This window comes from Hypomesus transpacificus, chromosome 2 (genome assembly GCF_021917145.1).
Source record: "Hypomesus transpacificus isolate Combined female chromosome 2, fHypTra1, whole genome shotgun sequence".
Taxonomy (NCBI): Eukaryota; Metazoa; Chordata; class Actinopteri; order Osmeriformes; family Osmeridae; genus Hypomesus; species Hypomesus transpacificus.
In genome coordinates, this window is record NC_061061.1 from 9,018,469 (window position 1) to 9,032,490 (window position 14,022).

General features: G+C 40.4%; 1 long non-coding RNA gene across 1 annotated transcript; it reads left to right on the top strand.

Annotated features, from left to right (window-relative positions):
* The first annotated feature begins 1,002 nt into the window (after nt 1–1,002).
* LOC124483638 lies at nt 1,003–2,071 on the top strand. The gene is made up of 4 exons (XR_006957880.1): nt 1,003–1,065; nt 1,151–1,468; nt 1,553–1,603; nt 1,954–2,071. It is a non-coding gene; the product is annotated as an uncharacterized LOC124483638 (long non-coding RNA).
* The last annotated feature ends 11,951 nt before the right edge of the window (nt 2,072–14,022 follow it).

Here is a 14,022-nt window from a genome sequence, read left to right on the forward strand (position 1 = left end):
TCAAAATGAAATAAATATGAAAAGGATTAACGGTAACATTATACCCACTATACTTTTACTTCAGTACCCACTATACTTTTACTTCAGTACTATTACCATAAGCTAAACTGCTTCGACTGGATTGCTTGTTCAAAATGTCTTCTGAAATTTCTCCAGCCAACGTTAGTTACCTAACGCTAGCTATAAGTGAACTTTATATTGGGGCCTGCACTAGACTGATACACGGTCAATGTAGGTTATTTCAACCAACATTAACAAGTTAGCTTAACCCACAATTTAATTTTGTAAGATATTTATAGGTATGTATATCTATTATTTATAGCTATGTAGGTTATACTTACATATTTTAGATGAGGGGAGTGGAAATGTGGCTGCTCCTCTGCAATCCGCCATCAAATTGTCTTTTGTCAAGCTAACCGCCTCGTGCAACGCATTCAACAGTAAATAACTGTTTTACTGCATAATTTACAGTCAAGCGCAAATATGCCTGTAATTTCACAATAATTATTGTAGAAAAAAACTGCTGGCTACTGTAATGGTTTTTGACCCAAAATGCATTGCAATATACAGGTAAACTTTGTAAAATGACAGAACAAGAAGTTACTGTAAAATTTTGCTGTAGAAATTACAGAAATTTGTTACAGTGTATTGCAAGCTTTCTCAAAAGACTTTCTCAGGCTCTTCAGACAATTTTGTGCTTTTTGGTGAGTAATTCTTATTTACACATGAATGTTTCCCCTACTTATTGTAATCTTACATGTAAAACATAATTTAATTATAAATTTAATCCACACTTTTGTTATGCAGTTACTGTCAATCTCATCGCATCAAATACACTTAAAGCAAGTTTAGATTTTTTTTGTGTTTTGTTATAACTGACCACATCAATAAAAAGAGACTCAAGACTCCACCACAATCGGCCTGTAAATCAAACCTCAACAGCATTGGAGTTACAAAAGTTACAAGTTTTCTCTCTCAATTGCTTCACAGCCAATCATTGTGTGCCGAAACCAAACTCTTCCAGTCAGGTCAGGACTGGTTAGAGAAATGGACGACGCAGAAATGGTAAGAGCCTAATAATATCAACTTAAATTTCAATGTTTAAAAACATGGTCAAATACCTCTCTGAGTGACTGTGTCTCTAATGTAGGAAGTTGACCATGATGGGACAACTATCAAAGAGGTGGAAACGGATTGGAAAAATCAGGATGATCTTTCACTCCATTCCTTTGATGAGGCAGATTTTCTGGTCAGTAATTTATGCATAGCGATAGGTGAAAGGGATGACACAGAATTGGTAAGATCCTTATTTTACATAAACCTAAATGGTTAATCATCAAACATGGTCAAATACCTCTGAGTGACTGTGTCTCTAATGTAGGAAGTGGAACGTGGTGGGAACACTATCCGTCAAACCGTAGATTACGATGACCTCTCTCTACGTTCAGTCAGCGAGAGAGATTTTCTGGTCAGTTTGTGCATCAAAAGCATCAAGGTACATTACATTTTGAAGATATACTGTGTGAACAATATGTTTCCATCTGACTCACAGTCTGATGAGGACCGTGACCGCCAGCAGAATCCACTTCTGGATAAACGCCTGGTAGGTGTATGTGTGTGACAAAAGGTCAATGAATTGTCTTTTTCTGCTAGTGCTGAATCAGCTTTTCCCTCATTTACATTTAGTCATTTAGCAGACGCTCTTATCCAGAGCGACTTACAGTAAGTACAGGGACATTCCCCCGAGGCAAGTAGGGTGAAGTGCGTTACCCAAGGACACAATTTCATTTGGCACGGCCGGTAATCTAACTGGAAACCTCCTGATTAATAGCCCAATTCCATAACTGCTCAGCCATCTGACCCACGTGACCTCCCTCCCCATATGGATCTTCATATTTTAACATTTTCCCTCTCCCCTGTTCCTACATTGTAATTTACTTTTGGTCTCCCTAGAATCATGTTATGGATTACGAAGCCCAGGGCCTTCTTCCTTCTTCTGTGAGAGCTGTGACCGAGCCTTGCGTCTCTAATGACATGCACCCCCCCATGCTACAAGATCAGAAGAGGCGCGACAGGCAGTCCCGTGACATGAAAGTCATGAAAAGTTTCCAAAAATCCCTGGTTGCCCTGGAACAGGACCTTATGAAAGCCAAGGATGAGCTCCTGGACACCAACGAGTACTTCGAAGAGATGTCTCGTGTGAAGAGCCAGGGACAAGGCCTGATGGGTGCGTCTCTAAGAAGACTTGTTTATAAAGTCAGAGGGAGAAGTCTCCAGAAGATTCAGGCGCAGAAGTATATGCGGGTCAGCAAAGATTTCGATGCGCTGATCCAAGTGGTGATGGAGGACTGCAAAGATGATATCAATCTGACGGGCCTAGAGAACTGGCAGAGAGAGGTTAAGAGGCTGCGCATGGCCTGCAGGGCCTGTACTGAGAGGATCCCACCACCCGAGGTGTGTCGTTCCCCACCACAGGTCCAACCCTCTCAGGAAGAGGAGTCCTCCATCCAGCGTGTTGTAAGTAATTAGTGCAGACCTACGTATTCATTTATTCAGCTATTGTTTGATTCACGGTGTGGCATGGCACTGTTTGTTGATTATCATCCTACAGAGCAATATCCCAGGTCCCACAGGCCAAAAGGTTATGTCTTCTCTTGTCATTCTCTTGTGTCTCCCCAGGATCTATCTGAGACAGAGATCACTCATGTGGTCCCCCGCATTGAGGATGCCATTGAATGCCCCCCTCTGACTCCTCCTACTCCCGAGGCCCTCCTCCCCAACCTGCAGCTTCCCCGGGCTTTGACTCCCCTCTACCGTGTCACCGTTGGAGTTGTGACTCCTACGTGGCCTGAGACTCCGCCTGCTGTGGGGTATTTACCCCCCCCTCGTCTGGCACCAATTGACCACTTGAGCACAGATGTAAAGAAGCTGCTCCAAGGAGGACTGGACGGGCTCCAACAGGTAGGTCATTATCTTCACAGGCAAACATATGATGATATTCACTGTTAAAGCATAAATAGATTTAAGTTAATTAAATACATTGCGGACTAATGAGGCTGGAAAAGAACCATGATTTCATGGGTTATATTTTTTCTCAGCTCAGTGATTCATCCATGTAAGCTTGTGTTCTGCTTTCAGGATGTGATGGAGGAGAAGAAGACTGGCAAAGGGGAGAAGAAGAAGGCCGGCAAAGGGAAGAAGACGGCCAAAACCCAGCGGCATGTCAAACCACTGCTTGTGTTGGAAGCCACTAATAAACAGCCAGAGGAATACTCTGAAACCAATGTGAAGGAGGAGAAAAAAAAAAGAAGAATGTGGGAAAGAGGTGAGGGCAGATAGCAGAAAGGCTAAATGGAGGGGGTAGTAGAATGTGGGCGAAAACAGTAAGACCCTCAGTGTAAGGATGAGAGAATGCGTACTGGTATGGCAGATTACATTTGGTGTTTTTTCTTATGATTGACAGGTTTCTCCAGTGGCTGTCACGCAAACTCATGTGCGCGGCTGTTGTTCAGATGTTTAACAAACATCTCTCTCTCTCTCTCACACACACACACACACACACACATTCACTCTCTCTTTCTCTCTCTCTCTCTCTCTCTCTCTCTCTCTCTCTCTCTCTCTCTCTCTCCCACACACACACACATTCACTCTAGCTTTCTCTCTCTTTTCTCTCTCTCTCTCTCTCTCTCTCTCTCTCTCTCTCTCTCTTTCTCTCACACACACATTCACTCTCTTTCTCTCTCTCTCTCTCTCTCTCTCTCTCTCCCACACACACACACACACATTCACTCTCTTTCTCTCTCTCTCTCTTTCTCTCTCTCTCTCTCTCTCTCTCTCTCTTTCACTACACAGAGATCATGTAGACATACACACTTATGACATTATCAGTTACACTCCAGACTTTGTTTTCATATCACAGATGCTTGACAAAACGTTGTTCTCAATAAAGTTAACATTTTGTGTTCCATTTGGTTTTGCTTCTTGATGGTTACTACTTGATGATTATTATTGCACTGCTTCAAGTGGGCTTGCTGTAGTGGAGATGGACTACTAGTGTTTTCTCCTGGGAGTCTGATAAAGGAAACTAGAGGGGGTACAATTTCTGGGGAAATTGTAGGGTGTGCTTGCTTACTTGCAGGGGTCCGTATTTAAATTACATTTTACAACTGATATTTCTGTATATTTTATATTAAAATGCATAGCCTACTTATTATTTATTAAGATTACATAGATTTAAAAGCATATTTATTTCTGCTAATTTACAACTCAAAATACTAAGAGTGAAGAGTAGAAAGAAATAGTCTTGTCATTTCCCCTGCAAGAGGGAATGGTGATCAGCAACCTCACAGTTGAATAAAAACGAATTTATTTGGCAGAAAAATTAATTAATTAATTTTAATTAATTAATTTTAATTAATTAACGTTAATTAATTAACGTAATTAATTAATTAACATTTTAATTTTAAAGTCTTAAAGTTGCGTCAGAAGAATCATATTTCAGTACAATGGATGTGTATTGCTCGATGTGTACAATGGATGTGTATTGCTCGAGCTATCCAACTGTCATTATGGATACTGTACATTTGGCGGCATTATTACGCTCGTGAACCCTGTTGTTGAGTGAAGACGTCGTTGAGAGAGACAGCAAAACTTTTTGACCCCGCATCCTTCCTTTATATAATACCATTTGATAATCAATTTGTGTAAATATATCTTAACTTAAGTTTTAGTGTTCATAGTATAGTTCTTTGTTATTGTGTTTTTGTGTAGTTAGCTAGTTTAGACTGTAATTTAGCGTAGGCCTAATTCAGTGAAGGTGGGATCCCACCTTCGAAGGACAGACACCCGAAGGACAGAATTTGAGGTAAATAGGCCTATATTTTAATGCAAACTTTAACTCTACTGTACCTGTATGTATGTAGACCCAGGTAAAAAAAAATATGCTAAGTATACTAAATCTTAGCATACTTGAGTATACTTGAAGAGAGATTAATCACCAGTATACTTCAAGTTATTGAATGATTAGTTAATTTGAAGTGTGCTATATTGGAACAACTTATTTTGTACTTAATATATTTAAGTTGTAATTAAATTGTACTAAAGCACAATTTAAAGTATATTAAGTGCACTTTTACGTGCTAAAGTGGAACAACTTCAAGTATACTTAGTACACTTTAAGTATACGGCTATGTCCATATACTTAAAGTGTACTAAGTATAGTTGAAGTTGTTCCACTTTAGCACATAAAAGTACACTTAATACACTTTAAATTGTGCTTTAGTACAATTTAATTACAATTTAAATACATTTAATACAAAATAAGTTGTTCCAAACAAGCACACTTCAAATTAATTAATCTTTCAATAACTTAAAGTATACTTTAACTAAGTAGTCTTTAACTATACTCGGGTAAGCTGTGATTAAGTTTCTTAACATTTACTTTTTTTACCTGGACCCTGGAGAGACATTTCGGCAAAGTCAGAGTACGAAGCACACTGGAGTACAAGTCGCACTTTCAATGCAAGCGTACCACTGTGTAATCAACGTTAAGCGAGAGCAGTTCACATGATGGCGTATTGGCAGATGTACTGATTGTAACGGATAGCTATCTAACTAGACGACATTTACAATCAGGGTGAACACTCAAATTATCTAAACTATAGACCATAGCATTACACATATAAAAACAAAACGAACACAACAATAGAACTCCAAACAATTCTTATTTAACCAAGCTAATGCCCTTAACTTATTAGCTTTTCATCTTGCCGCAGGGCATTCTGGGTACCAAGAGCAATGCACGAGTGTCGGCGATCTTACAGCATTGTGTAACATACTTCGGTTGTGGATACTAGTATCTCCAGAAATAAAGCCAAGTCACTCATTTAGTGGAAGAATCCATTGTTATGTCTACGAAATTATTTTTGTTAAAGTTTAGTTAGCTACCGTGCAAATCATGAGGATAGCCTATTGTAGCAGACCTTTCTATGTGACAAAGGACAAGGGTGTTTTGTCCCTCGGAAGTTGCTTTAGGCTTGATGCTGAAACCATTAGTTCACGTGAAATCAGTGAGGGCTGTTCGAATGGTTATGTCAAGAAGAGCAGTGGAAAAATACAAGTTTTGAAAAGATACCGCGTCCGTGTCTCATGGTCCACACGATCATATACAATTATATCTAAAACGAGCTTACAAAGAGCTTGTTTACACTACCAAAGTTGAATTAGTAATGTTAGCGATGCTAGCGTTAGCTTGCTAGCTAGCCTATAACATTTCACTGGGTCTTGCAGCTGTTTGATTAACTGAAATTATTATGAAATGTTATGTTCTACTAGCCATTTGCCTACTTTAGCAAGTCACGGTATTTCCAAGCCCTGATAGTGCAACTGAGACGATACCGAAAATAATTCCTCAAGTAATAAGCCCCCGTTCAAGTGTTGAGCATTAAATAGAGATCTTGAAAGAAGCCACTTTTTTGTTCTAAAACCGGACTATGAGCCACTTCGAAATAGAAGCCGTACAAGCACAATAAAACTGTAAAAAAAAGAGGTACTTTACTCTAATACACACTACAGTACAGCAAATGTATACCAGTACACTGAAAGCTGAATTGATCAAGGGACTTCGAAAGTAACTTAAAATATCCTAACATTTCAGCATATTAAAATGTTTATTTTTAAAGTAAGCTTAAGTGCATTGTTACAAAGTAAATTTTTAGCATGCATTTTAAAATATACAAATAATATGTTTAAACACAAAGTTCCAGTTGTACACTTTAGAAATTACATATACGTTTTACTTAAAGTATATTTTTTTATAATATATTTACTAAAAGTGTACTGTAGTACAATTTTTTTAAAGTGTGTTCAACGTATTAACGTTAAAATTGGTAAAAGCATGATGGTAGTATACTTTTTATATATTCACAGATAGTACACTTTTTCTTAGTATATTTAAAATGTACTATTGAAAATGTGAATATGCTTGAAATACTCTTAGTATACTTTTTTTTCACCTGGGGAGCTATGTTTATCCAACGTGAAATAGCTAGTAAATCGAAAATTAATGTATATTAATTTTTGGCCAGTACTGCTCCAACTGTGAAGGCGAAGTCGGCTAAATTGAGACGTCGTATCGTCTTAATTTGTATACAGTAACAATGTGATCGATAGCACTAAATAGAAATGCCTACACACTATGACACCATCTCTCGCTAGCTGGCCCGCCAGCTGCTCCAATCCAAGTGAACTGTTCCTGCTGGAGAAGAGGTTCAGTGCAGGAGAGGAACTGTATCAAGTCGTCAATTTAAAGGGAGTTATTGTAGCTTCCCAATAAGGGCCGACAATTTTGAGTAAGAAACAGAAGAGTACTGCACATTTTAACCCTTCTGTTCCTTACTCAAAAATTTAAATTGTCCTAAACCTTTTTGAAAGTGAAAGAAAAAGGTGCAGTGGTCTCATAATTTTTTTCCAGAGCTTATGTCAAATGTCTTACCTTCAAGTAAAAAATATTTACTGAACAGATAGGTTACCATGTCAAAACATGACATAGGACTTTTGCTGAAAATGAAACCCTTGTTAGCTGGGGTCTGTGGTCAATGGGATGCGAGTTAGGGAGTTCAATCCTTAAAGCGAGCGAGCGAAACATTTTGGGCCTTTATTTGAGCGCAAAATAGTTGAGATTCATGTAAAATAAACAGCCGTTTTTCAATTGGTAAAACCTTGTCTAGTGAAGGTGATTTCTTTGTCTCTTAATTTTTCAGCCCCACCCTACGTTTCTTACCCTTGTTTTCCATAGTTATTCTTTTCCCGGTGCTCCCGAATGCCAGTCCGCTACTGCGGAGCTGTGCCACGGTGGTGGATTTTTAAGTCATATCATTTTAAATTCTCGTGCTGTCAGGGGGTGCTGCAGCACCCTCGAGCACCCCTAGTTCCCGCGGCCATGCACGGCTGTTTGCGCGTCAATGTTGCTTCACTCGGTTAACCTGCGCGTCGTCCGTTAATTTTTACAACGTTAGTTTGGCTACTTGGCGTTGCCTTTTCAGCGTGAGATATACAAGGTGTGGCGTGAGAGCGTGAGAAATGGGTGAAATGCGTGTGTCACACGGCGAAACCGTGAGAGTTGGCAGCTCTGTCATTTAATGGCTGGTGCGTAGCCTATCAAAGCATTGTTCATAATTGTTTAATGGCTAAATGTTGTAGCCTATGTAGGCTATTTACGTTGATTTTCTATCAATGTTGAACATATTGAACTGATGAGAATAAGAAAATGAGAATATACGTGGTAAATCTACGTATTCCCGTTGGGTCAGTGTTACAAGAACATCTGGTTAAGCACCATATTAACTCTATGGCACCAAGTCACGCTAAGCCTGACCGTTAGTCTGACCCTGACCAGACTAGTTTCGCAGCCTAAATTGCCATAGTAACCGAGTTCGAACTACGTTGAGCTAGCTTTATGGAACCGAATGAACAAGAAATGAGTCCGACTAACTGACATAAGTCTGGCTTATTCGGTAAACTCGCTTTATGGAACAGGCCTCAGTTAACATTTCACACTAGCCTATGGGTTGTAAACCGTGCAATCACAGATATGTTAAACCTGAAGTGCAGTAGTTTCTGTATTTCACCAGTAGATGGCAAGCACAGCCCCCTAAAGACTTTTGGATGGTGGCTTATTGTGTTCATACTGTTTTCTGTGTCCAATTTAGAATGATAGTTTTGACAAAAGTTACCACAGCAAACGTGTTCAATATCTATGGTTCTGTTTCATACTGTTTCATACAAAAGTTTTTTTCCTTCCCTTATTTTTACATGCTTGATATGCTGATCCATTGTAGCCCACGCATCAAAGTCAAACAGTCATCCCTCCATCATCCCTCTCATCTCTGAAAGGACAGGGAGGACTCCCGTGGTGGGAAGATGAGAGAGAATCTTTGCTTTAGTTCCATCACCTGGTAACATGTACTGTAACAAGCATGTTTCTTAGTGATTACAGTTCTTCTCGATTGCTAACACACAAAAATGGTATGTGTAAGCCATCCTCACACAACCATTTTGCCAAATCCCAGCAAAAAGACCATGTACCCCAATCTTTTAACACAATTTACCCTTTTGACACATTTCTCAGGTTCATTCACACTTCTTTGTAAAAGTCTAAACACACCCCTCACTTTAAGACACAATTATCACCATTATATCATTCAGAAAACACTGCTGTTTGATAAGTAAACCCAAACCTGCACAATTCAAACACCCTTAACAACAAATTATCCATGTGTAAGCACTAACAAGCAAATATACTGAACAAGCAATCAGGGGTTTGGAATGAATACAAAGGTAACTCATCTGTACTTTGAAATCATGGATGCAAATATCAGAGGAAAAGGCAGAATTGTCAGAATGAGAGGAGGTGGACAAGGAAGATGAAGAGGAACAACAATCTCAAATGAGATCCATGCCACACTATGAGTTGACAGAAATCCCTATGACAGAACAACCATCTCAAAGCCATGGAAGAAGCTTGTGGGACATTGCTGTGAAGTCTTGTCAGGGAAAGCTCAGGCATTCAAGGGCATTTTCCCTGCTGTTTGGCTTGAGAAAACATTGCCTGTGATGCTGAGGAAAATCTCTGGCCTGACCCTGGTCAGAGTTCAGAGCAACTGCCTCTATAGCCCCTTACACTGACCAGAGGACAGAAGGCCATATAAGATGCTTCACCCATCCCCCAGAGTAAAATGCCCAGAGCCATCAGCACCTCACATTCCTTTGAACTCAACTTAATTATCTTCCCTTCCTGTCTCTTACCAATGATCATAGAAGCTTATAGATTTCATACACATACTGTACATCTATGCATATGACCAACATTTCTACCACAGTGGATATGCAAAGGACAGCTGACAGGTGTCGCGTTAGTTTTTTTCTTGACTCCCTTAGTGCCGATTTAAATTGTAATCCTTCAACACAGCAACCTGTTCTCCAAAACTAAGAACACAGCTTTGACTTTGACCTCAGTAAACAGATACTTAGAAGTCATTGTCTGTCTCTGATTAGTTTAAACCACGATATGATCCAACCATGAGTGTGAGTTCCGTCAAAGAAGACACAAACGCTTTGCTCCTGGAGAGGCAACGGATGCGGAGAGGTTAGGGGCACCGGTGCAACCTAGGAAACATTTTAGTCGCACCCATTCAAATTTTGGTCGCACTCTGGAGCCCTGACTATCACACATGTTATGTCAAAGTGTGTCACACATGTTATGTCAAAGTGTTGAATTGTAATAAGTAACCTAGGTCTAAATACACATAGGCTACTACATTCTGGTTAGCAGTGATATGTCGGATTTTTTTTCTTCTAATTTCGGCAGCTGTAACCAAGGGAGCCAAGACAGTTAGAGGCCGGCGGAGACCAATGGAAGACGCGGAACTGTAGGCAAAGATATACATTTATGTTTCTCTGTTCCTTTGTTCTCTCTTTTCTGTGTTGGAGTTCTTTTAAGAGCTTGATGGCATCAACATGTAGTCTGATAATAAAAGATCATTAACTTGAATTGTGTCTCTTCATTGTAATACCCACACAGAAAATACAGGTTGAATACTTCTAATAGCTCATTGTATGTTCATTTACTAAGTGACATTTCAGATTGGTTATAGATAGTGAAATACTTGCTGTCTGAGAGATCCAAACTAAATATATAAATGTAGTTGAGAGGAAATATCGGTACACCCGCCGGTTGGTGCAGTTTTGATTAATCGTCCAGATATAGTCTGGAGGTCAGTTTCGATCAAATGCCGACGTCTTGGCGACGTCTTGCCAATGAGCAAACAATGTCCATACGACGTCGGCCGGATGTATATTGTATATGTCGGGCCGACGTCTGCAAGGCGAATGTGTGCTATCTGGGTAAGACTCGCCACGCTTTGTTAGGTTAACACCCTAAACCTAATTGTAATGTACAAAAGGTGTATCATTACTTATGAAAAACAGTTAATTTCTAAGTTTTTTTGACATGTTAGGTAGCAAGATTTTCAAACCATGTCAAGTCAAATTCTAGCCTGACGTTGTCATACTCATAATTCTAGTCAGAATATGAGTCTGAAAACTCTCCGTTGGGCTGTGACTACGGGGCGTGTTTCAACCGAACTCGTAAAACAAATGCCTCTTCGCTCAATTGGATAGACCTACAACCAATCAGAGCAACTTAATATGTTGTTTGTTGAAAACGAATTCAACCCAAGCGCTCTTTCGTGACGTTGTTGATTACGTTACTGTTGATCATCTGTCCATCATGTATAAAGCCCGCCCTGGCAATTTCATTGGTACGCCCAGATTCTGGTTTTCTGTAGTTGGTCTAATCTGTAGTAAAATTTGGTCGGGAAGTTGGGTCTGGAGTAGCCTGACGATGTCATACTCATAATTGTGGTTTTCTGTAGTTGTTCCCCAATACGAGACCCTCCAGACCCAACTTCCCGACCAAATTCTTTTGTGGACGGGGAGAAGTTGGGCTGGCAGCCAGGCTAGGTCTGGAGGGTCTCGTATTGGGGAACAACTACAGAAAACCACAATTACGAGTATGACATCGTCAGGCTACTCCAGACCCAACTTCCCGACCAAATTTTTTTGTGGGCGGGGAGAAGTTGGGCTGGCAGCCAGGCTAGTCAAATTCCAGGTTTGCCTGCTCTTTTGAGTGCTGCAGCAGCCCCAAACAACTGATCAATGAAGTCAGGCTGTTAAACTTAAAAATAACTTGCTGAGAAGTTATGAACGTAGCCTTGTAGTGAAACATTACAAAAAAAAAAAAAATTCACAACGTAATTATGAACAAAAGGATTTCCTTTACATATTCACCACAGTAAGGTAGAATGAAACGGAGTGGAATCTCATGCAGTTTTCTTCCTTATCACTTTTTGACACAGGTCAACTTTAAAATGATGTAACTTAAGTTTTGATAAACATATCTGAGTGATAACAGATTTGTATTCAGGAGAGTTTGTAGTTTCCAAAGATGTGTATCACCCAGAAAGCGAAATGTTCACCATGTGAAGGGTTTCCCCAGGCCACCACACAATTGCACTGACGTACCAAAGCAAACAATGGGGTTTTAAGTGCAATGTTTTCAAAATACGTTATTGGTGTGATCGGCCCGAATTGCTTAAGTTAGCAATAGCTACTCTCTCTAGACTGAAGAAACTTTTCGTTTGTCTAAACTAACGAAATGTGAACGTATAAGAAACATCAACCCTGAGTTATAGTTTGATTTTGGATTTGTCACATGCAATGGCAGAATTCCAGTAAAGCTCAGCCACCACCACATCACTTTGAAAGTTCCTCATGAAGGGCCAAAACGGGTATTGGCTCATCTCAGGCCAGATATTCCAGGCCAAATAATTTACTGGTAATTCAATTATGTGTTTTTGTAGTGGCATTTGAGCAGTAGGCCTATCAATCTCAGTAAAAAAAGATTGGTTTGTGGTTGTGTAATAACGTTGATTGCTGAGAAGCAGGTGTTACCGTAACTGCTTACAGTTCAGTAAATATTTATAAATGTGTAAATTATTTATATGAAGACAGGTGGGATTGTTTTGATTGTCACTCCTCTTTTGTCCAATAATGTAATATTTTAGGCTTAATTAATTGATAAAAATGATGACAGTCTTGTTTTGTGGTGGATCAAATGGCTGAGCGGTGAGGGAGTCGGGCTAGTAATCAGAAGGTTGCCGGATCGACAGTGGCGCATCTAGTGGTGTATTCGCCGCACCGTAGACACCCGTAGGACGCCGTGAGAAATACAATCTCGAGCAGGGTGTCGACATAAAGTCTGAGAGCAGACACCAGACACCTGTCTCAGAGCAGACACTAGATTGTACAGTAGAGGGAGCAGGGACATGCACACGCTATGGCTAAGGTTGCCCGGGCAACTGCCCGTTTGCCCTCCTCGAGTCAAAGTGCCCCTCCGAGAAAATAAATAATAGTGAATTTAAACAGTTGCAGAATTTCATGTAGACCTAGATAAAAAAAATCGCCACCCGAAACATTTCATAAATTAGCCTTATTCACTTCCAATCGATAAGCCTATGGGCAACGAGAGTTGAAGTCACAAGGGGGAGGGGGGTATGCCCCCTACTCTGTTTACTCTGCGGTAGCTACTGCACGCGACCGCCACCTAAGCCTGCATTTTCTTGCACTTAAGAGACGGTCACGGTTGTTTTATTCTGTGTAGATAAAAAACTACTTTGAAGTTGTCAGAAAAGGTGAGTTTTAAGTTGGAGAAATGTATAACAAACGAACAACAATCATCATCAAGTTTGAAATTGATGAAATCAATTAAAATCTTCATAAATCCAGGCTCAGTTTGCCACGTTTAGCTTAATCAGACGACTAGCTTGCCTACCGGACAACCAGCCCGTTATCACATGCAAATGTTTTTGGTAGGAAAACTAAGCTACATGTCCTCTGATGGTTAGTTTATAACATTTTGTTTTAACAATAAGAATAAATGATGGAAGTAATGCATTACATTATTATCATTAGTAGGCAGGCCAGAGCAACTGCCCTTCAAAATTCCTGTGCACGTCCCTGAGAGGGAGTGTGATTGGGAGACGTTTGTCTTTCCTTTCGGGCCGCTGCTTCCGTAGACCTTTCACGAGGAGGCGGATAGACGGGTTCCCCAGAAGGCTGCATGCTGAAGGATTCACGCACCGGACGTGGAACTGAATACCTGCCACCAATGCCTTGATGGATGACGGTTGCAGCTTGCGGGATTCAAAACAGTGCACCATAAAAGCGCACAGCACGGACATGTTCACGGGTAGAGGGCTCACAGAGAACGCACCGCAGTAGGTGAAATATTGAAACCATGCTGAGTCATAGGATTCTAATGTGGTGGGGCACACACCCAGCCTCATGGAGCACGCTGGAATAGTGCTCCGGTGGCAGGGACAGTATCTCAGTGGGCCACATCACGGCACATAACCATTCGTCGCCGTGATAACCCCCGAACCCGATCGAGAGGGCCGCATCTGT